This window comes from Lutjanus erythropterus, chromosome 3, assembly GCF_056507025.1.
Source record: "Lutjanus erythropterus isolate fLutEry1 chromosome 3, fLutEry1.hap2, whole genome shotgun sequence".
Lineage (NCBI taxonomy): Eukaryota > Metazoa > Chordata > Actinopteri > Lutjaniformes > Lutjanidae > Lutjanus > Lutjanus erythropterus.
Window position 1 is genome coordinate 23,171,728 of NC_139319.1, and position 22,526 is coordinate 23,194,253.

The 22,526-nt window shown below is 40.1% G+C and overlaps 1 protein-coding gene across 8 annotated transcripts in view; it reads right to left on the reverse strand.

Moving 5' to 3' along the window:
- adgrl3.1 (adhesion G protein-coupled receptor L3.1) overlaps positions 1 to 20,717 on the reverse strand; it is a 168,201-nt gene extending 147,484 nt beyond the window's left edge. For 7 of the 8 annotated variants that reach the window (XM_084715469.1, XM_084715462.1, XM_084715468.1 and 4 more), the window contains exons 1-2: positions 20,132 to 20,716; positions 5,814 to 5,894 (exon numbers count right to left, since the gene is read on the reverse strand). The gene's annotated coding sequence lies outside the window, so the exon portion shown is untranslated. Of the gene's footprint in view, positions 1 to 5,813; positions 5,895 to 20,131 lie in introns of all 8 variants that reach the window. The other variant, XM_084715465.1, reaches the window with a different exon arrangement.
- Positions 20,718 to 22,526: the final 1,809 nt, after the last annotated feature.

Here is a 22,526-nt window from a genome sequence, read left to right on the forward strand (position 1 = left end):
ACGTCAGTGTGTTTGATTGGGTGAGGGGGGGGGTGTGCTCCCCTGCTGTCCCGTCTCGATCCTGTTCAAGGGGAAAAAAGGGCTCATAAGGGACAGACTGGTATCTTTAGCACAGTCAACAGGATACTCAGGCGCAGATGTGTTAACAATTTCACATATCAACAACAAACTGCAAATCTAAGATCAACCCGAATTCATCCTGACTGTCACTGATGCAGCGCACCAAATTAGGAATGAAATTGGGAGCGCTCAAAGCTGGAGTAATAACCGAAAATGCCACACATTTGTAAGCCATCAAGTCATAAGCCTCATTTAGCGTGGCTCATTGACTAAGAAAGAACACATTCATGTTTGCATGAATGGCTGAGGGGGAGTAGCTGAGAGGAAGGAAGGCTGGACCACATTCACACATTAGCACAGTCACACCTGGGAGCTGCAGCAGCACCGCCGCCGCCGCGCACAGTCTCGCACTATTGGGCACCGAGCTGCTCCACTGGAACAGTTAAAGGTTAAGTGCCCAGAGGTCGCAGCCCTGATGGTAGTTGTTGAGGGATTTAAATTGCCAGGGTTTTCACAGCTACTGTACAACTCAGATTTTAAACTGTGACCTTTAAGTCACAAGCTCATTTCCTCTGAACCTATCTGTTACTGCAGGTCAATACATGGCTGGTGCAGCTAAATGTGGAGATGGTGCACTGAGATATAGTCAGGTGATATTCTACTCGTGTTTATGAGCAGGAGATCTGTACCCCTTTAATGTGCTGTGGATAGATAGTTTTTGTTTTATTCCGCCATCAGTCTGAGGCAAAAAAAAAAATATGACAGTCCTGCCCTTTAACAACCTCAATCCGGCCCTTTAATCAAATCACAAAGTTTCTGGGTGTTTACACGGTTTATTAGAAGATCATCATTTTATTAGTTAACCCAGTCGTTGTTTATGTCTGTTCTTCAGCACAGAGACACTTATTTACATTATTTTAAAAAGTTTTAACTCAGTCTGTGTAAGCAGAGGGAAGAAGTCAAACTGAATGAAAAAAATATGTCACAGTAAATGCAACACAGCGTTTATTAAAACAACAAGCTATTTCCAATTTAGGATTACAAGGGTACACTGTTTATTCCTGTGCTTTTGTACATAATGTGTCTTTTCCAATCATGAAACTAACAAAGTGGAGAAAAAAGGGCGTGTTGTTTTACACATTTATTTTAATTCCTATAAGAAAAGCATCAAGACTTCACACTTTGAAAAGCTGTTTGCCATCTCCTTGAAAAATTACCAATTACCAAATCATCCAAACAGTTGCTGATTAATTTAATTTACTGTAATTGAAACTAATTGAATCAACTTACCAGCAGGCCCAGTTGAGATTCCTGCTGTGATATTAAAGATGTCTTCCAATATAACAGTAATATATATAAATGTGGTATATGCATCAAACTGTTGTTGTTGTTATTGTTGACTTTTTCTCTTAATTACGATTTGTTTGGAATCATTTGTCTTGACAACAGAGATCACACTTATGAACTTGCCATACAGTTCTCCAGTTTTCAGGCACACCTAGCTGATACTAATGCAGTCTAAAAGAACAGTCCTGCAATAAATCCTCCCTTGATGGAGGTTATGTAAGGGATAATGCATAGTGAGCAGGTCACTGGCAAGACAAACCCTGACTGTACGCCTTAATAACCTGCTCACAGATTACAAACATTATCCTGGTTATTACATGGCTACTTAAAAAACATTTGACACAAAATACTGATTTAAAAGTTATCTCAGTTATTTAAAAAATATTTTATTGCTTCCCCTATGTCCTGATCAGAACAGCGTCCACAGCAACGGAAATAACAGACTGTAGAATGCTGTTCTTGACCAATCAGAATCAAGTATTCATAAAAGCCATGGAATGAAATGTTATATTGTTGTTGTTGACATTGTTTTACAGGATGAAAATTTTGGATGGTGAAGTTTGTGGTGCTGTTGAAATATAATAGTAATAATTTGTCCACCTCAGTGGTAATATTGAGGGAAGGCTTCACATGTGCAAAACAAAAACTTAATTTTGTTTATAATTACAGCTTGATCATAATAATTAACAATAGCACAATATGTTCATATCATGATGAACATTGAAAGTCTGACCAATATATTGATCGACCGATATTATTGTTTTTGTTTGTAAGCTTTAAAGGCAACGTTCTGTGTATGTTTGATCATTTTTCTTAATTCAGGTCTAACAAAAAATATATTTTGCTCTTGTTTTTTTTCTATTGTTGTTTTATAGTTATTTATAATTGTTAAAAATACAGGTGAAGGTTTGCTGTTTCAGTGCCCTGATATCATTTTGGACAGTAATGTTTATTGTTTATTGTTAAAATATCCTGCCTCTATTACATATCTTTGTCACAACAGTATCTGTCAGGTCTAGTTGAGTCAATAAATACATAATTAAAGTCACTAAATTATAGCTTTGATCTGATCAGCCAGCTCTAATAGATAGCTGGATAGACAGAAAGTAAGTAGTTAGGTTGATCAACTTTTTGAGTGATGTTTAGCGGTTGCAATTCTCATTCCTCAGTTTCCTCCTCCATTACAGTATCTGTCAGGTCTAGTGTTTCAGAGACATCTGCTTCATGCCCGGGCCCTGGGTGTGTTCTTGTGTGTATGCGTGTGGCTGTGTGGGTTTGTGTGTGTCTGTTTGTGTGCATCCGTGCATGTGTGCACACAAGGGAAGACGGCTGAGTCTAATTGCACAGGCCCATCTGCTGATTCTGGGAAACAGGCTTGCATCTTACAGACACAAACAGTACAGACAAAAATACACAGGCACAGACAAACACACACAAATATACGCCACAAGTGCCTGCCTCACAGCCTTCAACTTGGACCCTGGACAATCTGCAGCCTCTCTGTGGCAGCTGTGTGGACGACATTGACTGGCATGGTTTACAATATGGACTCTATTGTCTTAGGACAAAGGCCTCTCCACTCAAAGCAAAAGGTCACATTATAAGACAATAAGCCTGTGTACACGGGGGAGTGGGGGTGTTGACAAGGGGGCAAATGAATGTGTGTGTGTGTGTGTGTGTGTGTGTGTGTGTGTGTGTGTGTGTGTGTGTGTGTGTGTGTGTGTGTGTGTGTGTGTGTGTGAAGACCTGAAGAGCAATTTGTATAAGGGTTACTACAACTGGTATTTAAGTCATTTTTTCCCAAAATTGCTCTTTGAAAATTACAAAAATTCTAACATTTTTTTTATCCTGCACTTAAGAGAGAAAATAGAGACAGAACATATCAATATTATCGTTGTATTACACACACACACACACACACACACACACACACACACACACACACACACACACACACACACACACACATTATATTTGGCCTTTCACAGCTAGCTAGATATGTGTCAGTATTTTGTGTGTATTTGGTCCTTTTTTTAAATTCAACTTCATATCCATATGTTTCTATTTGGGTTTTTTTAATTTGTAGTTATTGATATCTATTGAAAATATTGGTAAAAAAAACAAACAAACACCATTTTAGTGCCCTGATGTAATTTTGGACGATAAAGTTTATTGTTAAATTATAAAATATCTGGCCTCCATTGCATATCTTTATCACAAGTGTTTGATAACCACAGTTGAGGGATCACTGAAAAAAATACATATTTATGTATATATTCAATAAATTATATTCTGTATAAAGAATATCTTCTGGTATTTCCATATCAATTGTTTACACTCCTAATATTGGTTTGTATCAGCATCGGCCAGAATAATTTATACAAGTAGATGTAGTAAATGTAGGTGGTGTGTTTGCACATGTGGAGCGGGAAACACCTGTTTCACAGAGAACAAGAACACATCCACCGCGTGAAGAAAGATATATCCCCTTTCCTGTTGTTCTTTCTTTTCACTCATTGTTTCAGTCAAGTAAAGACAAAACGCAGCCTTGATATCACAGAATTAGATTTCAAAGTAAGCATTCAGAGTCATATGAGAGTTGCGGAAGGAAAGCATGCGAGACGGAGGAAGTATACAGGAAGTATCAAAACGGACACAAAACCATGACACACATGTATAAACAATGGTTACATCATTAAATAAATTAAAACTGAGGTAATATAGGCACAATAAGGATAAACAAATGTCCCTCTTGCTTCTGTCTTTCTTTTTCATTTCTTTTAATACTTTAATCAAGTGGTAAGACACTTGAGTGAAATGACCTTGGCCATCAAATAGATAAAACCAACTAACTACATAGCAAACTGCCAAACCACACAGATGGAGAGAAACAGAGAGAGCACCCTCATTCACATTACTCTCAGCCAATTCAATTAATTAAAAATAGGATCCCACATGAAAACATGGCCTCGGGGTTTTTTAAACAGCAAAGAAGCAACATATTTCTTCTCTTAGTGAAAAACTGATGTCAACCGGGGATACTCTGACTAGCTGTCAATACCCAAGAACTGCACCCTCCTCTATTGTCAATAAATTGAATGTGCAATTCATCAGCCCAACTCTAGGAGACAGTATTTCTAATTAAAAAGGAGCTCGTAAATTCGACATTTTACAGGCCCAGCTCAGCTTGTAAATACACTGTAAATAAGTTGTAGTGAGTGGCTTCATGGGCAGATGAAGGTCTGGGTTTGTGGTTTAACTCCCGTTGATGCCTTCATGGAACAGCAGGCTGATTGCAATTAATTTGATGTTTGTTTCATTTTTCTGCGCTATGTTTTATTCTGTCTGGGGCTAATAGCACACACTTCCTCTGCACTACCTTTTCTATTCTTTTCTATTCTCTTCTGGTGTTGCGTTCACTGCATATTGCATGCTGTTCTCTATTCTTTTTGAAGCTCGGTGGGTTATATTTGATTGGATTAGCACTTTGAGAGAATGCATTTGTCGGGCCAATTAGAGCACCTCCTGGCACAGATGGAACCCTGAGATCTCCAGGGAGAACGCTGGGTCATATTTGGGTTCTAAAAAAGCATAATGTGTACTGTAGAGTCGGCAAAAAACAAAACACCAGGTGTGCATATATATTTGTGTGACTATCCCCCAGGCCTAAATAAGCCTGCTGTAAATAAGAAGAGTCAACATCCCTGGTTAAAGGGATAGTTTACATTATTTAATGCGGAGTTGTTTGAGGTACTTATCCATAGTCAGTCTATTACCTACAGTACAATCTGAGTTTGAAGAAGCAGAGAGGAACATCAGCCCTGAAGCTAAGCAATAAACTGCTGTGGACAGGGACAGCAACAAAAGGTATTTTAGCCACTCAAAAAAGATCCATCTAAAAAAATAATAATATCATTTTACGTGTATGCTATATTTGGAATACTTTCACCACTTTATCTCATCATCAAGTCAAATTTCACCCTCTTCAAACCAACAAAAATGCATTAGTAATTTTACCACAAAGAACATGTTGCACATGAGTTGCTGGTCTACCACTGCCTCAATCTGTCAGTTTGTTTGTGTTACTGTGTAACTTTGGTGTTTTAAAAAGATAGTTCTGGTGCACTGAAGTCACACAATAACACAGACAAATTAACAGATGGAGGTAGTGGTACACCAGTAACTCTGGTGTTTTGCAAGATGGCTTATATAACAGTGGTTTTCCTTCAGAAAAGGCCATCTGACAGCAAAGTAAAGCTAAGCTAATATTATATATACAGCATACATTGTTAGTAATACATATCAATGTCTATCAGTAAGTACCTTACACAACCACACATCAAACAATCTGTATATAATGATCCCTTTAAATACATTTAAAATCATATGAGGAGACATATTCTTACCCGTTATAGTGTACTTTGCTTTGTCAAAGTGAAATAAAACCCCAGAGAATCACATCTCAATGGCAGCTGGACGTCCTAGTCCTGTAAAGATAGAGATAGAGCAAAAGGCAGAGACAGAAACGCAGAGGGGGGAGAAGGCTGAGGGTTAGTCAAGCTCACTGAACTGAAGTCCCTGTCATTTCTCACAATAGAGACAGATAGCCATAATATGTAGTGAATGTGGGGTGCAATGTGAATAATGGCCCCCCTCCAGATTGTGTGAATAGCCCATAACCCACTCAAACACAAGACCTAGGCAGCTCACAAGCCACTCTGGCTTGTGATTGCTTGTTTAGTGTTTGTGTGTCTGTGTGTGAGCGTGCACTCATGCACGTGCTGGTGCGTGTGTGCTCTGCCTCGTAATGACCTCTTAAGTGTCAGGGTATCAAAGTCTATAATGGTCTATCTCTGCGCTCGCTGGCGGTTTACGGCTAAAAAGCTCTCTCGTGCCATGATAACTGGTTTATATGGGTGGCATTTCACTGCCAAAACAGAGACACTTTTCAGAAAGGTAAATTGTTAGATCTGTTACTCGAATGCAGAGTGGCAGTTATTCACAGTTAGAACGCCGCTTATATCTTTCTCTATCTGTGCCTTGTCTCCTTTCCCTGCTTCCCTCTGCATCTTCCCCTGTTTTCCATCACTATGTGCTTTTTCACACCACCACCACCACCACCTTCCCTCCCACCTCCAGCCTCCTCCTCTTGAGGGTAAACTTTGCAGCCTCATCTCACCAGGGTCAATCTCAATGTGAGTGTGTGCATTGTGACTGACACTGCATGTGGGTTTGTGTGTGTGTATGTGTGTATGTGTGTGTGTGTGTGTGTGTACCTCTTGGCATGCAAACTGTAGTTCTGTGTGTGTTTTGCTGTTTACTGGGAGGGCTGATGGAGCCGAGGAAACACTATTTATCTGTTTGGCCTTGAATTTTCTGTTTCAGAGTCTTTGACTGCGTGCCATGCAAGATTTTCACAGGTGCACAAAAACAAGTGCATCAACATACTGTAATACACACACACACACAAGGACATGCACACATCCACACAGACTGTCAGAGCTTCAACCTCTGTGGAGCTCTCAGGCAGGGCTGTGCAGTAATTGGGTGTATTAGCCAGTACAGGAGGCCATGAGCAATATCTCTATGGTTGGGTGGACAGAGACTGCAACAAAAGATGGATTCACTGTACTGTGTGTTTGTGTACATGCATGTGTTTACATGTGCATATGCATGCGAATGAGTGTGTACCCTCAGTGTTATATGCATATGCATGTACTATATTACAGGAGAATTGCCAGAAGCAACAGAGCATTGGCGGGAAATAAGTTAGGCACTGAGCTCCCCCACCAATCCAGCACCTTCGTTCCTGTCTCACTCACTTCTCTGAGAATGCAGTATACATTATTCACACTGAGCTGGTCGACAATGGAGGGATCAATGAATGAGGAATGGAGGAAGAGAGGTGGAAAAGAAACAGGTATGGATGCACAGGCAGGGTGGTGAAGGAATAAGTTCGTATTAGGAGCAGAACTCGGCAGGGGATGAGATTTTTCATTAGGACTCATTTATGTGAACAAGTGGAAAAGGGGAAGAGAAGATTAAAGATGCAGCCATTGCAAAAGTCTATGCATACATCAGTGGTGCACCATCACTTTGTTCCATCTCTGAGGCGGCATTCTTAATTAGATCCTAATTTTGTTCTCTTCTCTGCCATCAGAAGACACAGGTCAACAGTTTTCCACGGAACAGTCTGGAAAGCTGCAACTGAATGAAACAAATGTTTTTGTTGTATTTTGCCCATAGACACACAGTACCACTTGTAAGTAGGGTTGGGCCGACGGATGCCACCACGATGTCTGAAAGTTATCAACCACTGAGCCCTCTACCATTGTGATGGTGTGATTTAAAAGTGCCTCAGAACCGATGAATATGTATTTTAAAGAGTGTCAGCCAGAGAACCAAAAAATGAGGGCTGGATTAATTATAAAAGCATCTTGTATCATTATTATTCCATACTACACAATACAGGAAGTGGTATGCCCTTTAACGGGGTGGAAACTACGTATAGTCAAGGTAGTGTTGGGAATGTAACACATCCATCTTTGAAGGAGGATTGTAGGATTTAATGGCACCTAGCTTCAAATTACAATCAACTCCCCTTCCAAGCAGGTAGAAGAAACTCTGTTGGCTAGGAAACTCATGGAAGACTTTGTGGAAGAGGAATCATGCCCACTTTAGATATAAACAGCTCATTTGAAGGTAATAAAAACACAATAATTCTTATTTTCAGGTGATCATACACTAATAATATTCTATTCCATTTTTGTCATATTCTGCTCTTTCTCAATCTTACATACTGGACCTTTAATCTGGAACCCCGCAGCTCATGTCTTGCCACAGACTTGCAATTATTGTCAGCTACTCCTTTAACTGTAACTCAGTTTTCACTTAACTTTAACTAAGTATTTTAGTTACCTAAGACTAACCATACTGCAATGTCATGCACAGATATTGATAAGAAAACACTGGTGTCTATGTTGTCTAATGACAGATAGAACTAGGGCGGTAAAACAGGCTAGCAGGGCACAGTTCTTTCTTTGCGTATCTGTTTTGTTGCTGCTGCAATTGACCATTTTGAAAATGTCAACATTTGAATAATGTCTACGTTGAATGTGAACAGTTAGCTCCGCTGCCAATGAATCAGTTGCATCTGTGTGGGTCAACTGCATAATTTCAAGTCTAACATACTGCAGAGTATTTTTCTGTAAGCACAGTAAGCTGACCACTATTTGGAGAGCAGGGTTACAGCATTTGAGTTCATAAGAGGAGACAGAAGCACAATTTTGATCAAATGAAGGTGAGATGGCTCCTCTGAGAGCTTCCAGCAGAGGAGAAAAGAAAAGGACAACAGACGGAGAGATTTAGATGGGAAAATGGAGAACGCTTAAACCTTTTACTACTGTAAGAGCTAGGGTGGGGCGCTGCAGAGAGGGGCTTGGACAGCAAATGACTTAGCCTGCAGAACAATGAATGGACGTGATAAGGAGAAGGAAGAGTTTTTTTTTTTTTTTTTCAAGAATAAAGGCTCAATGTCTTCCTGAAGAAAACTAAAAAGAATGGATTCCACATGATAGATGCTGACCATTTTCTCACAGTAAAACAATGGTGCTTTCTATTATGAGAGGCCGTGGTTGTATTGATGTCCCATGTCATTCCCATTACTCATGAGGCTGCTGTATGTAATTAGGATGACTCTACACTATGCTTTCATGATGGTTTTTCATGTATTACCCTTTGTAATTATGCTTCAAACAAGTGATCGCTCCATAAGCACAAGGAATGGTGTTGATGCCTGTTGGTGTTAGATTTATGGTGTCTCCAAATGAAGCAACGGGGTGCTTTCCTCTAAAGGGTGGAGTCCCCTATACATTCATGTTAAAACCACAATTCACCCCCTGGGCTTCGACAGATTCAATATAAGCATGAGGAATATGGAGCAATAGTGTATATGGTCTACCCAGGCGTAAAATTAAAGACTCTTGTCTATGTGCCCCACATAAATCTTTGAAAGAGAGATGGAAAGAGAGGAGAGTGGATGAGGGAGGGAGGTGCACATGATGAAACAAAAAACTGGTTGATTTGTCCGGTGATTGTGAACCATTGAACTGTAATCAACTGTACTCAACCCTGGACAATGAAATGTTTCAATACATGGGTGCACAAAGAAAAACACACATCGACATATATCATTCTAACCATAAAACTGGCTTATAGTAATTGCCTGACATGCATGAGCTTTACACACAGAATGGTTTTAAAATACCAAATATCATTTATCAAAGGCTTAGCTTCAAGCTTCAACAAACCCTCGCTCCACAATAAAGCTCCTCGTCCAATTCGCTCTCACTCTCATCTTGATACATGTGATGGATACCGTCTCATCTATCATACATATACCGTCTGAACAAGAGCCAATCAGGGGGTTCAAAACGCACGTAAGCACACTGCAGGAGAGCAGGCGTACAATTTCGTACATGGTTAGAAAACAGACACGTGGCCGATGTAAGTTATTGCTGCAGGCCCACAGGCCAGAGTGGTGCTCATCTGTCTTGGTGTGACACTATCAGGCTCCCTTGCAAAAACACAGAGGTGGTAAAATGGTTTTATTGCAAAATGTGAAAGATACGTCGGGGACAAATTGACGGCTGCTGATACATGCCAAAGGGGCATGGCACCTTTATCTCAGATGATGTTGTATTGTCCTCCTCGGCACAAACTGAGCCACACAGCTTATTTTAGAGCCACGTGTTGCTAGAAGAAAGCCAGCAGATTTCTCACACAACAATTATTCACCAGCCAGTCAAAGGGGATTTAACCTGAGGCAGAGTTAGGTGCTATATTTACACTTGAGACAAGGCTCGTCAGCTCGAAAACATGAGGGGGAAAACGCAAAACAGCACAAATGATGTAAACATATATTATCAAGCCATTGATCACAGCTATGTCTGTTAATATCTTTGTTCCATCAAGCATGACCCTCTAGTCATCCTCACCCTCCTTCAGCCTATCACACTGCACCATCAACTAAGCTTCAGATCAATACTCCCTGGCACATATTCCCACTCTCAAAGACTTGGAATGAAAATGCCATTTGATATCAATCAAGATCACAGCTGTGCCACTGAACAGGCACAATACATGAGAATATTATTTTTATTTGGGAATTTACTATCAAACCACCAGTCACATCAAGGCGCCTCATGTTAGATCTTTCAGACTGGTTTATGCTGAAAGGAACCAGATGAACAGGGAGTGGAAGATGTATGTAATGCAGTTAAAGTAAAAGCCCAGTAAGCAGGAAATTTAAGAGGGGCCTGGGGATGATGGTATTACAGCAGACGCTGATTGTGGACAATCTGCTGAAGAAGGAAAAGATATGGAAAATATCATTGGAAGCAGTATGGTGGATAAAAGAGGCGTGAAAACACTTGAAAAGCTGGGGGAAAGGAAATACATATGTATATATATATATATATATATATATATATATATATATATATATATATATATATATATATATATATATATATATATATATGCATTTCCTTTATACAATTTATAAGTCATAATGAGTGGCACAATGTAACTGTTGTTAGCTGAAGTAAAAAACACACAAAAAAAACCCTCAAAAAAGAATGCTACCGCACTCAAACCAGAATTTCCCTTCCATTGTCTTAGCCCCTTAGTCACTGAAGTCCACCCAATCCCATCCTGTATTTTCGAAATTGAATCAATCTCTTAAACAATACTGCATTTTCAAATCCTGCTGCAGCTTCCTCCATTGATAAGAAATGCTGTGTTATACCACGACAGTGGGAGATTTATGCCCCCAGCCCTGTGATGACCTCATTGTTCATTGCCCCATAATTCAAATCTGCTCCGCTGTGTTGCATCACATTGTGTATGACTCATTTCCGAAGCACCCCATTCTCTAAACAAGTGAGACCTCCTCAGCACGCTATAGTGAACCGCACAAACAACAGAGCAAAGAATTTCCCCATCGATACTGTGGTGACTGACTTAAGGTTCGCATATGCACACACACACACACACATACACGCAGCAACACACTGTTTAAATGGACTTGAACTGGGAGGAGGGGAGGATGGGGTGAGTGCTATTGTAAATGATTTCCTGCAGAGACCAAAATAATCGGCAGACCTTTGAGTGAGCTTCTTACAATCACTCGAGCCTTGTACACTGATTCTTCATTGAGCTCCCTAATGCCACTGTGTGTGTCACTAAATATACAGCTGCAGGCGATGTCTATGTGTAGCTTTCTGTGGGTGTGTGAGCATATACATGTGTGTTTACATAGATGTGCGAAAGTGTGTGTGTGTGCGAGAGTGGTGGTAATTGATGTGTACCTCATTGATGTGTGTTTTAAGTATCTGTGGGAAGAAAGGCATGCATGCCTGTGTGTGTGTGTGTGTGTGTGTTTCTATTGAGTGGTGACAGCTTTGAGTGGGCCACAGAGAGGTGAAGGGCACAGAGGAGAAGTGTGGACAGGAGATGTGTTGACTGGAGGAACAAGTGTTTTTTTTCTTTGTGAAAGAGGGATAACAGCCACTGGGAGAGTGAGAGGTTTAAGGAGAGCAATGAGCTGTGGATACAGTCGCTAACATGGAAAGCAGCTACTCAAACATGTAGCAGAATGAGTGGTGATAGTAAAGGCCATTTGTAGAATAAAAGTTAGCCTGTAGAGATAAACATGAACATTAAAGGAGCAATATGTAACAATTACACATCCACAAAATGAGTACAGCAGCTCAAATTGCAAGTTGAAGCCATAGACAGTATATTAAATAGGTTAAAATCCTATTTAATATACAATCCAGGGCTCAACAACAAGGATTGCCTGCTTGCCTGGGGCACCTAAAATGCCACGTCGGACCAGTAAATCTAGCAACTCAACTGCCCGACTGGGCAAGTAGTAAAAAAAAATTCAACTATTATTTAGATTAATGGATTAATTGCTAAAGTCATTTTTCGTGCAAAAATGTCAAAATATGCTGTTTTCAGTCTCTCAAATATAGAGCTATCACATTTTTCCCATATTAAAATGAATATCTTTGGATTTTAAGCAGGCATTTATGGACACCACCTACACTTTGAGATGTGATGGACATTTTAGCATCTTTTGACATTTTATAAGCATTGCAGCCCTAGATTTAAAATTACAATTACCGTCTGCCGTTGTTGTTATTTGATAACAACTAATAAATTAAGCATTTTGCACAGGGGCAAGTAAAAATTGACTTCAAGTAAGTAGATTATACCCATTTGCCTGAATGTGCAAGTGAAAAAAACATTAACGTTGAACCCTGCCATTTATGGTTGAAGTGACTGAATCAATTAACCGTTTTGAGTCATTTTATAATAAAACATTTCCTAATTTCAGCTTCTCAAATGTGAATATTTTCTGGTTTCTCCTATGTGACAGTCATCAGGATATCTTTGGGTTGTGGAAAAAACAGGACATTTGAGGACTACATCTCGGGGTTTGGGAAATGGTGATTTTCTGACATATTATGGACCAAACAATTGATCAATTAATCAAGAAAATAACTGACAGATTAATCGATAATGGATATGATAGGTAGTTGCAGCCTTGCTCTGAAGTCTAAGCTCAGTCACTGCCTGCCTTCTGCTTGCCAGACTTCATTAACATATTGTTGCCTTGATTTCTGATGACATATGGTCATTTTATGATTTATTAGCCTTTGAGTTGCAACATTTACATTGTTACTGTAAACTGCACAGCATGGTTTCAGTCAACATTAGACAGACAGGCTAAGACGGAATATCAATGTTACACTCAACCATCCTTCTCAAATTCTTACCTAGAATAATTGCTTAAAAAATGACATAAAGGTACCATTTCACAGCCTTCTCGCTCTACTTCAGACTGGCACAATAATAACCTTCATCTTCACTTTATATAGCACTCTTCAAAACAGCATTACAAGGTGTTTTGCAACCAATAAAGCCACAATAAATAAAGTCAATGATGACATAAAGCTGGACGTGAAATAAATCTGAGCTGCCTAAGAAACAAATGAAAGACTGATGACTGGTCAACTGGTCAAAACAAAATAAATAACAGTCTGTCGTTAAAAGAACATTATGGTGAGATGCAACATTGATTTTACCCACCTAAGCCTCTCACATTGATCACTTCAAAGAAAAAGCAACGAGATGGAGAAGTACAAGCCATCAGCATGTGTTTAGTCTTATAACGTACCATTCATAATATCAATATTTGTTCTCTTTAGAATTTTTGTGGTGGAAAAGTGGCAAGAAATACAAAGTAGGGAAGAGTAAAAGGCATCATCACGTTGCTACAATTTTACTATCCTTATAATTAGCTGTGGAGGTAATTTCAAAATTAATTTACACTGATTGATTTCTCAATATTTTTTTATCTGGTGTGAGATGGATCACAACCTGAGGTGCTTGAGCTTCTTTAATTTGGCTGTTACAAAACTCTGATTAAAAACAAGAAGGAGTCAAACCTTTTGACCGTTTGAGGACTTTTCAACTTGGACCGCTTCAACAGCTTTGCTTTTGCTACTTGCTGCTGCTTTTGTAGGAGTGCTCTATAAGAAAACATTATTATATTATAATAATTGTTATTATTAGAATTAGTATTATCAGAAAATGATTTTAAAAATTATCATCATGGTTTCCTAAATGTCAAGGTGACATCTTCAAAGGGCAACACTATCAAATAAGCCAAAGAAAAGCCGGAAACTTTCAGAATTTTGAAGTTGGGACTTGACAAAATTATCACTAATCAATTTAATTAACTCTCAATTTCAGCTCTAATTATTAGGACCATCTTTTGTTTAGACATACAGAGGTGCATGCAGATTCTGCAGCCTGTAGCTTCTTCAAACTTGGCTACATTTTTGTTTAAATATTTGTCACGCATTATTGCTGAAACATGTAGACTATACGTATGACAAATACAGTAATAGCCACAGGAAAAGCAAGTGTGGGATTTGGATTGAAGAGCAGCAGACCTTGGGACGATCAACCATCATATGTGAAGGAATAAAGAGCCAATCTATCAACCACCCAGCCAAATCATGCACAGGTTGTATGACCCCCCAGGAAGAGTGAAGGAGAGTGGGGATAACAGCCATGCTTACCCAGCTTGGACTTAAGGCTGCTCCTGGATAATCTCCAGTCAGGGAAATGGAATGGATGAAATGGGACTGGCTGGCCAAGCAATGGGAAATACAGTAAAAGACTGCTGTGTACATCTTACAGAGACCTGCTCCGACACAACATTTCAGATCAAGCTGTTGCACTTGATGGGTGGATCATATTCTGAGCTGACAGGATGCAACATGCAAGACTTCAGCACAGAGGTCAGCAACCTGGAACCACATGTGGCTCTTTTTATTGCCTCTATTCAGTTGGCCCGTGTGAATCTGACAAAAAAAATTATATGGAATGAATTTCTTGAACATTCTAATTTTTCATTGTTGTGGGTCTAAAGCGATTCTTACATTCTCCAAGTGTAAAAACATGTAGAGTATAATTTTTTAAGGCATTTTAATATTTCATCAACTGAAATGTTTGTCATAGCGTACGTCTGCAGCTCAGCAACTTTTCCTCTTAAATTTTGCCAGGGGCTAGTCTTCCAGGGCAAGATATGGATGCCAAATACAAGAAAAAAAATTTGAGGAAAATAGAGAATCAAATAGCTGCGGATCCAGACCAATACTTTTTAGGTTTTGGACAAAAATGTCTCTTTTGCTTGTAAAAGTTGCCAACTCCTGGTCCAGCAGGACCTGGGAGGCAGACTGAGTTTACATCAGATGCTTGGTGCTAAAACACAAAGTTGATGGACAGTGTTTCCCCACACTATCTCATTGCTGCGTTTACTCAAGAAGCAAACTCAAAAAATGCATAGAACTATATAAATAATCGGGGTGTCACAATTCTCGACAATTTGATTTGAATTTTGCTTTTAAAATCAAACTTCGATTAAATTATTCAATGTAAAACATTTTTTAGCACTGACATCTCTGCCATTGTAAGACTGTCACATCTTGATTGGTAAAGATCATAAGCTCATTGGTATTATGCCCTGACAACTGTCATTTACATTTTTAAATTCTTCTTTAAAAAGACAGTCTATATGTGATCAAGTGTGATATAACAGCTGGTAAGCTACGCTCTATCGCCTTTGAGGTGTTGTTTTTTCCTCAGATTTGTGCCAGCCGCTGCAAGGCAGGGGTGGAGAGTAAAACAAATACTGGGAGAATTGCAAGTTCAGATTTTTTGATTTGATTATTAAAATTGAAAGCTTATTTCTATAGATTTTCAATTTAATAGCGAAATTGTAACACCCCTACTAAGTAACTGGAGTATTGATTAATTTATTTTAGATTTCACCCTATTCCATTCTGAATTATCTGTATGTTATATGTGTGTGTGACATGAGAAGGCTTTAACTTTAATTGTGCAACCATGTGTTGTATAATGATAAATGAACTTGACCCCTCGATATATTAGAACCACTGATTTAGAACCCTTGCTTATTTAGCACTGCAGTGCTGCTTATGTTGTTAGTAGTATGATTACAAAGTAGTGCTAAACAATGCAATAACCACTCAGCAGGATTACAGCACGTATCACTTTCAGCGACACACACAAGCAGCCGAGTTAACAGACGGCATGAGCAGTCAGGCCAACAGTGTACATTTCCCCCAGTCGGCCCCAAAATACAGACAGATAATAGGCTGTGGTGGTTCAAGCAGAAAGCCTTCCAACCGTTCCATATTTAGGCAGAGTAAGACATCTATCTCTAGAGGGCTATTCTAGTCGAGGCCATAGGAGCAATGAGTCAGAGAATGCCCTGAGATCTGACAGCCAGTCGTCCACTACCGGTTTTCCCCTTTTCTAAGCACAGATCTAATCAGGTAGCAAAGTAACTGCATAGTCCTCTCGCATGGTCTGAACCTCTAATAGGGTTGAATGATATCGGAGGCGAGTTTCACACATTAAGAGAGGTGAACTGAGCTGATAGCTCCAGTCGATGGTGGAAAATGCACAGAGCCGGGGTTATTCTTTGAGGGAAGGAAAAATGGTAGGAGGAAGGATGTGTTAACACATGACCGAGTGCTTTAGGTGGATGAGGAAGATGGGCAAGGATCTGGCCTCATTATTTCAATACGGGAGAGAGATGTCGTCTCGCGCAGGAAGGGGCTTTTGAATTAGGTTAAACTCAGCACACGGAGTGGGGCTGAGACTAGGAATGTGAATCATCATCGCATTATGAAACAGTGCAGGGAAATTCAACAGCTCCGCTTTCATTGAAACTTAATATTATTATTGCAGAATTAAGATTTGTTTTGGTTTTCCTCACAGCCTAAGCTGCAAGAGTGACAATTTATTTATGCAGGGAGGTTGGTTGTCTCTGCGCGCACAATAAACACCACCTTCTGTTTATCTACAAGGCTCTCTGACACAAACCTTTACCTTGCTATGCATAAATTAACTAAATAGAGGACTGGATCCCAGGAACTGCAAATTCTTTAGGAAACGCTTGTTAAAATGGTTCTGGGGAAATCAGCCCTTAGGTTCGATGTGCCCACTAAACTGAATTAATTGCACAAGTGTTGAAGTTAGACTCTCTAATAACCCTTGACGATGGAGACTTCAGTAACGAGCAGTTACACTTGCTACAAAACTGATTATATGCCTGCTTGTCTTAATATTTAAGTGTGTGTACATGTCTGTTACTGTCTGCCTGCGATGGATCATGTTGTCTCCCACGGTTTATTTTCATTATCTCGAGGTTTCTATGTCCACACACAAGATGTTTAACACACGACCCCTTATTTAAATCACAGGCTGCTTCCATTACAGGGTTGGATAATGTTTTTGGAGCCAACCAAATCCAAAGCAAATATTGTGTTACATTAACAGCTCTAAACAAAGAAAGTCAGTGCCCGGTCAGTCAAGCAGGACAATCCAAATTAGCGCAACCACCGCAATTTGCACCCTATTTTTCCTCACCAAGGAGCTTTTGTCTTTCTTGTGCATCATAGCAAGTGAAATGAATCAGTGACCTAATTAAAGGAGGACAGACAGACGTACAGTCAGCAGAACACTTGATTGCTGCTGTTGCACATTACACAGCTTCAGGTGCTTCAACAACATCAGTGCTGTGTGGGTGTCACTACTTAATGTGGCCCAAGATGCTCTTTGACACACCTTGCATTCATGCCGTGATGTCTGACAAACATCCCGCGGTTCTCTGGAGAGGCTATCCCAGCAGCCTGTCAGGGAAGTAAACCAGAAAACATCCACAGTAGTTTCTTGGACAGGAAAAACAAAAATACTACTGAAGCTACATTTTTATCCACTGTTAAAACCAGATAAACAGCTTGTCAGACACCTACCGGCAACAACTGCTGGATTTGGACAGCAAAATACAAGATTTTTTTTTTTCTTTCATTCTTTCTCAAACATTTAAAACAAATAATTTGGCATGCAAATGAAACCAAGGAGGATCACTTAGAAACAAACAGATGCACTGATGACAGATGATTTAGTGATCTTCATCTCATCCACAACCATAATAATCTCCTTGGAGACAGGCCTGTGCTTTAACAGATGCTGCCAAAATGGCAGCCAAGCGAATCTATGTCAAATTTCTCCCAACGTAGATGTACAGATAACTGCCTACACTGACCATTTTCCCACCTGCCCGGTGGATTCTTTGGAGACACTTTTCTTAGCAGCAGCACTGACAGATGAGTCAACACACTGTCAAGCACTCCAGCCTATAGAGCCTACATCCACTCTTTATATCACATTGAACACTGAGAGCTACACAAAAGCTTGCACACAATATCTGTGCTTATAGCCATTTGGATGTTGAGAGTAATGATTCAAAGGGGCCAGTACACATTACAGTCACCCAAGCAGACACAGACAGCAAATGATTATTGAGGGGTGTTTTGATTGCCAGGTCTCTGCATCAATCTGTGAGACAGAGAGACTTATGAGTAACCATGTACTTCACGTGTGAAGGCACAAAGAGAAAAGGCTATGTGGTTTGCTTTTTCAGAAAGGAGCTTGCTGTAGGGCTGGGTGGATATGACTTATGAATTATATCTTGATATATATACATATATGTTGATGTACATTATTTTCTCTAAAACATGATACAATAAATTCTCAAATAATACATATAAAAAATATGATAATCTTTTAGAATATGATGCGTTACTGTATATTAAACTACCCAACAGTATAAAAAATAATTAAACTGTTTATCATACCAATCAACAACTAATTTGATGATAGATTAATAGTTTTCAGTCATTTTTTTTTTATCAAAACGTGTACATTACATACAATAATTTCACCATCTCAGATGTGAATATGTTCCGGTTTCCGAACTCCTCTACAACAGTAAAGTGAAAATATTTGCCTTATGTGCTTTGGGGATTTTTTTTTTCAAACAATTTTCTGATAGTTTATGGACTACATAGCTTATCGATCATCTAAAAAATAATCAACAGATTAAGTGAGAGTGAAAACAATCTTAAATCGCTGCCCTGGTGAATATAGGCAGTAATAGGAGAACTAACTGTCTGGGAAGTTCAGAAAATTATATAATTTTACTGTAATGCAGCCTTTAAAACAAGGAAAAGACAACACTTATGCCACATCAGGATATGATGATATCCAAAATCTAAGATGACATCTAATCTCATATGACAAAACTGATATAACATCGATATATTGCCAAGCCCTATTATGAGTAACCACATAGTTCATCATCAGCATGGAGGCACAAAGGGAAAAGGCTATGTGCATGTTTGCCTTTTCAAAGAGTGCACTCTAAATCTGTGGTCTCACACATTTGAAGCAGGGCGCTCTTTGCAGTTTAGGTCAACAATCAAAGAATTGTGCAACCTTCACTAGTTTCCAGCAGCAGATCAAGGTCATCTGGACGCCTCTTCAGTAAATAAGAGCCATAGCTTTCACTCATGAATCCGCATGATTGACGTATCCTGGGGTGCACTGGCCTGCTGGATGCTCCTTTTCTTACAGAGTAGCTGGATTTACTCTGGATTTCAGACTGCGGCTGACAAACCGCGCAGCACAGCCTCGAAATAAGCTAACTGCATTCCAATGTACTCAGATGACAGCCACATGAAATAGGACAACAAAAAAAAAAAAAACCTGAGGAGGTGAACACTTAGTCTAATCTGTCATCCATCACGCCAAAGCACGCGATTTGTCATTGCATCCTGCAGTGTGGCACATCCACGCGGCTACAGAATAATAATTATGTGTACACCTTGGCCGTGGAGCCGTCATGGGATAATGTGATTGCATTGATTACTTGCTGGAGTGGTATCATCGCTTATTACTTCGCCTCAGCGACGTCTCGCATCCGAGCGACGCCCATCCAGCCACAAGTCGCTGCTGGACCATCATCTGTGCAAATACTGGAACTATACATTACAATTTTACCCCCCCTCCCCTCTCTCTCTGCTCTCCGTTAGGGCCAGAAGTACAATAATCGCAGGCCACATTCCCATGGGCATCCGTGAGAACCAAAGTCAGCGCTGCCGTACAGCTTTTCAGAGCAGGTCAGTGACACACACAGGTTGACACACAGCCAAGAGGTTTACTGCGAGAAAAATCTACATCATATGTGCAGGAATAAAGAGCGGATCCTTACCGTATCACCAGTCGCAGCGATATAGGCGCATATATACACATCCAGCGCACACAGGAGTCGGGAATAACCTTTTTCTGCGCTCTTGCATACAGTCCCCAGCAGATTTTTTTTGATAGAAATATATCTTCCACAGTCGATAAATAATTTCACCGCCTCGACTCCGGCTAATTCTTGTTGGTGGTGCTGCTGCTGCTGCAAAAAACGAGCGAAAGAGGGGATGGAGATTAAGATGAGGAGGGTGTAATAAACCAATAGCTGCGTGCTTAGTATCCCGATCAGCGCTCACACAAGAGGATGCATCGCGTCCGTCCAAATGCACTAAGTCCAGTAAAGTGCTGGAGGAGGACAGAGGCGTATCTCTCTCTATCCGTCTGTCTGTATCCCTCCCTCCTTCCTTTTCTCTCTCTTTATCTTTCCTGGCTGCCTTTATGTTCTTGCTGACTTGTGCCGGAGTCCACAGACGCAGAGCGCAGCGGAGCAGAGGACCGTGGTCAACAGAGAGAGAGGGAGAGAGAGAGGGGTCAGAAATGACAAACCAATTTGGAGGCGCGGTGGATGCTCGGTTGATCGAGCGCAGCCCGGCTGAGAGGAGCGTTGCGTTGCAGGCGGGCGGGGAGCCGAGGGTGGGTGGGTGGGTTTTGCGTGGGGGAGGTGGGGAGGGGGGTGATGATTCCTGCCTGGGGGATGCAGAGAGAGAGAGAGAGAGAGAGAGAGAGAGAGAGAGAGAGAGAGAGAGAGAGAGAGAGAGAAAGAGAGAGAGAGAGAGAGAGATATGAAGTGGGGGTGTCTGGTGGAAAACGTGGAACTGGATCTCGCTCCTAAATCTCTGGACCGAGGGCTCCACCTGCCGTGTGGAGACACACAGGGGCTCCCAGACTGTTCACTGCGAGAGAGACCCCATCAGACCCCCACCACCAGACAAGAAGCCCCAAAGTGAGAGGTGTCTTTTTGTTGTTAGACATGACTTAGTGTGTGACTGCATACTTGTGCCTCTGGGTGACAAGTGCAATATGTACAGTTGGTACAGTTCCATGCATTGTCACAGTCACAGTTAAATAAAGAGGAATACAAGTGAAATCACAGTCAGAGCTTGACCAGTACTGGATTTCTGGGGCACACACTGATACTGATATGGAAATTCAGATATAAATATCTCACATCAGGCAATCGCAAACACTAAACCTTCATTGTTATTTTTGATAATTACACTAACTATGAATAAAAACAACACAAATAGAAGAAAAAAAAATGTAATTAAACAATCTGCATTATATGCTGTAAAGAAAAAAAAAATCAGATAACATATCGGTCATGTCATGTCGATACAGCTGAGCTAGGCTAATATTGAGCCAGTGATATCTTCATTCATTCATTATCCGTCATCATTATCTGTCAACTGAAAAAACTATGATCTTTCTCTAACCCTAACCAAGTGTTTCCTGTTCCCCAAATCTAGCTAAAACTAACCCACAGCATCGTTACCTTTTACAACATAATTAGTTTGTACAAGATGCACATTTAAGAAACAGCTCGTCCAAATCTCGCGAGAGTTTGCGCATCAAGTGTTGCGTGTCAAGATAACCCTTAGATAGCAACGTCAGCTAGCTAGCTAGCTAGCATCCCCGTCTTCAGTCAAACTCGGCAGAAACAAAATCAGTCTCACCAAAACCGTCCACTGCTCCAACCATCACCAGTTCTGGTTTGGTCGAACTAATTAATTCCTGAGTTAGACGTGAAAATATGCCCGGGAGGAGAAGGAGCCTGAGGTCGGACATCAGAGGAGCAAAATAGAGAGACGGCATGTACAGCCAACACATTTTCACGTCTAGTTAGCTACCTGGTGAAGAGATTATTCATGGCAGACGTATTGACATGAAATAGTGAGTAGGGTAAACACAGATGTTACCAATGACACTAATAAAGGCTCCACTCCTTTCAGGTAAAACAGAGCCAGGGTGCTGCTGTTGTGCGTGTTAGCTCACTGGAAAAGCTCTGCTACAGGAAATGAAGGGACCTTAATTAGTATCATTGGTAACACCTGTGTTGTTAGTGTTTTTTTTTTTTTTCTAATAAAATACATTTTAAAAAAAACTTACAAATATACTTTGGCTTGTATGAGGCACTTTGACTAAGAATCCAAATTGTAGGTCAGATTTTTTTTTTTTTTTATCAGCTATTATATATACAGTCAGTTAATCTGTCTATTATTGTCTTGATTAAAATGATGACAAAAGTTTATCAGTGTTTCTTAAAATCCATCAGTTTATTGTCACAAAGGTGTAAAAAATAGAGAATTTTGCCTTTTTATCTTTTTTTTTTTTTTTACTTAAAGCTACTTAAACAATTCAACTCAAACCAATTAACTGATTATAAAAATAGTTGGAGATTAATTTCA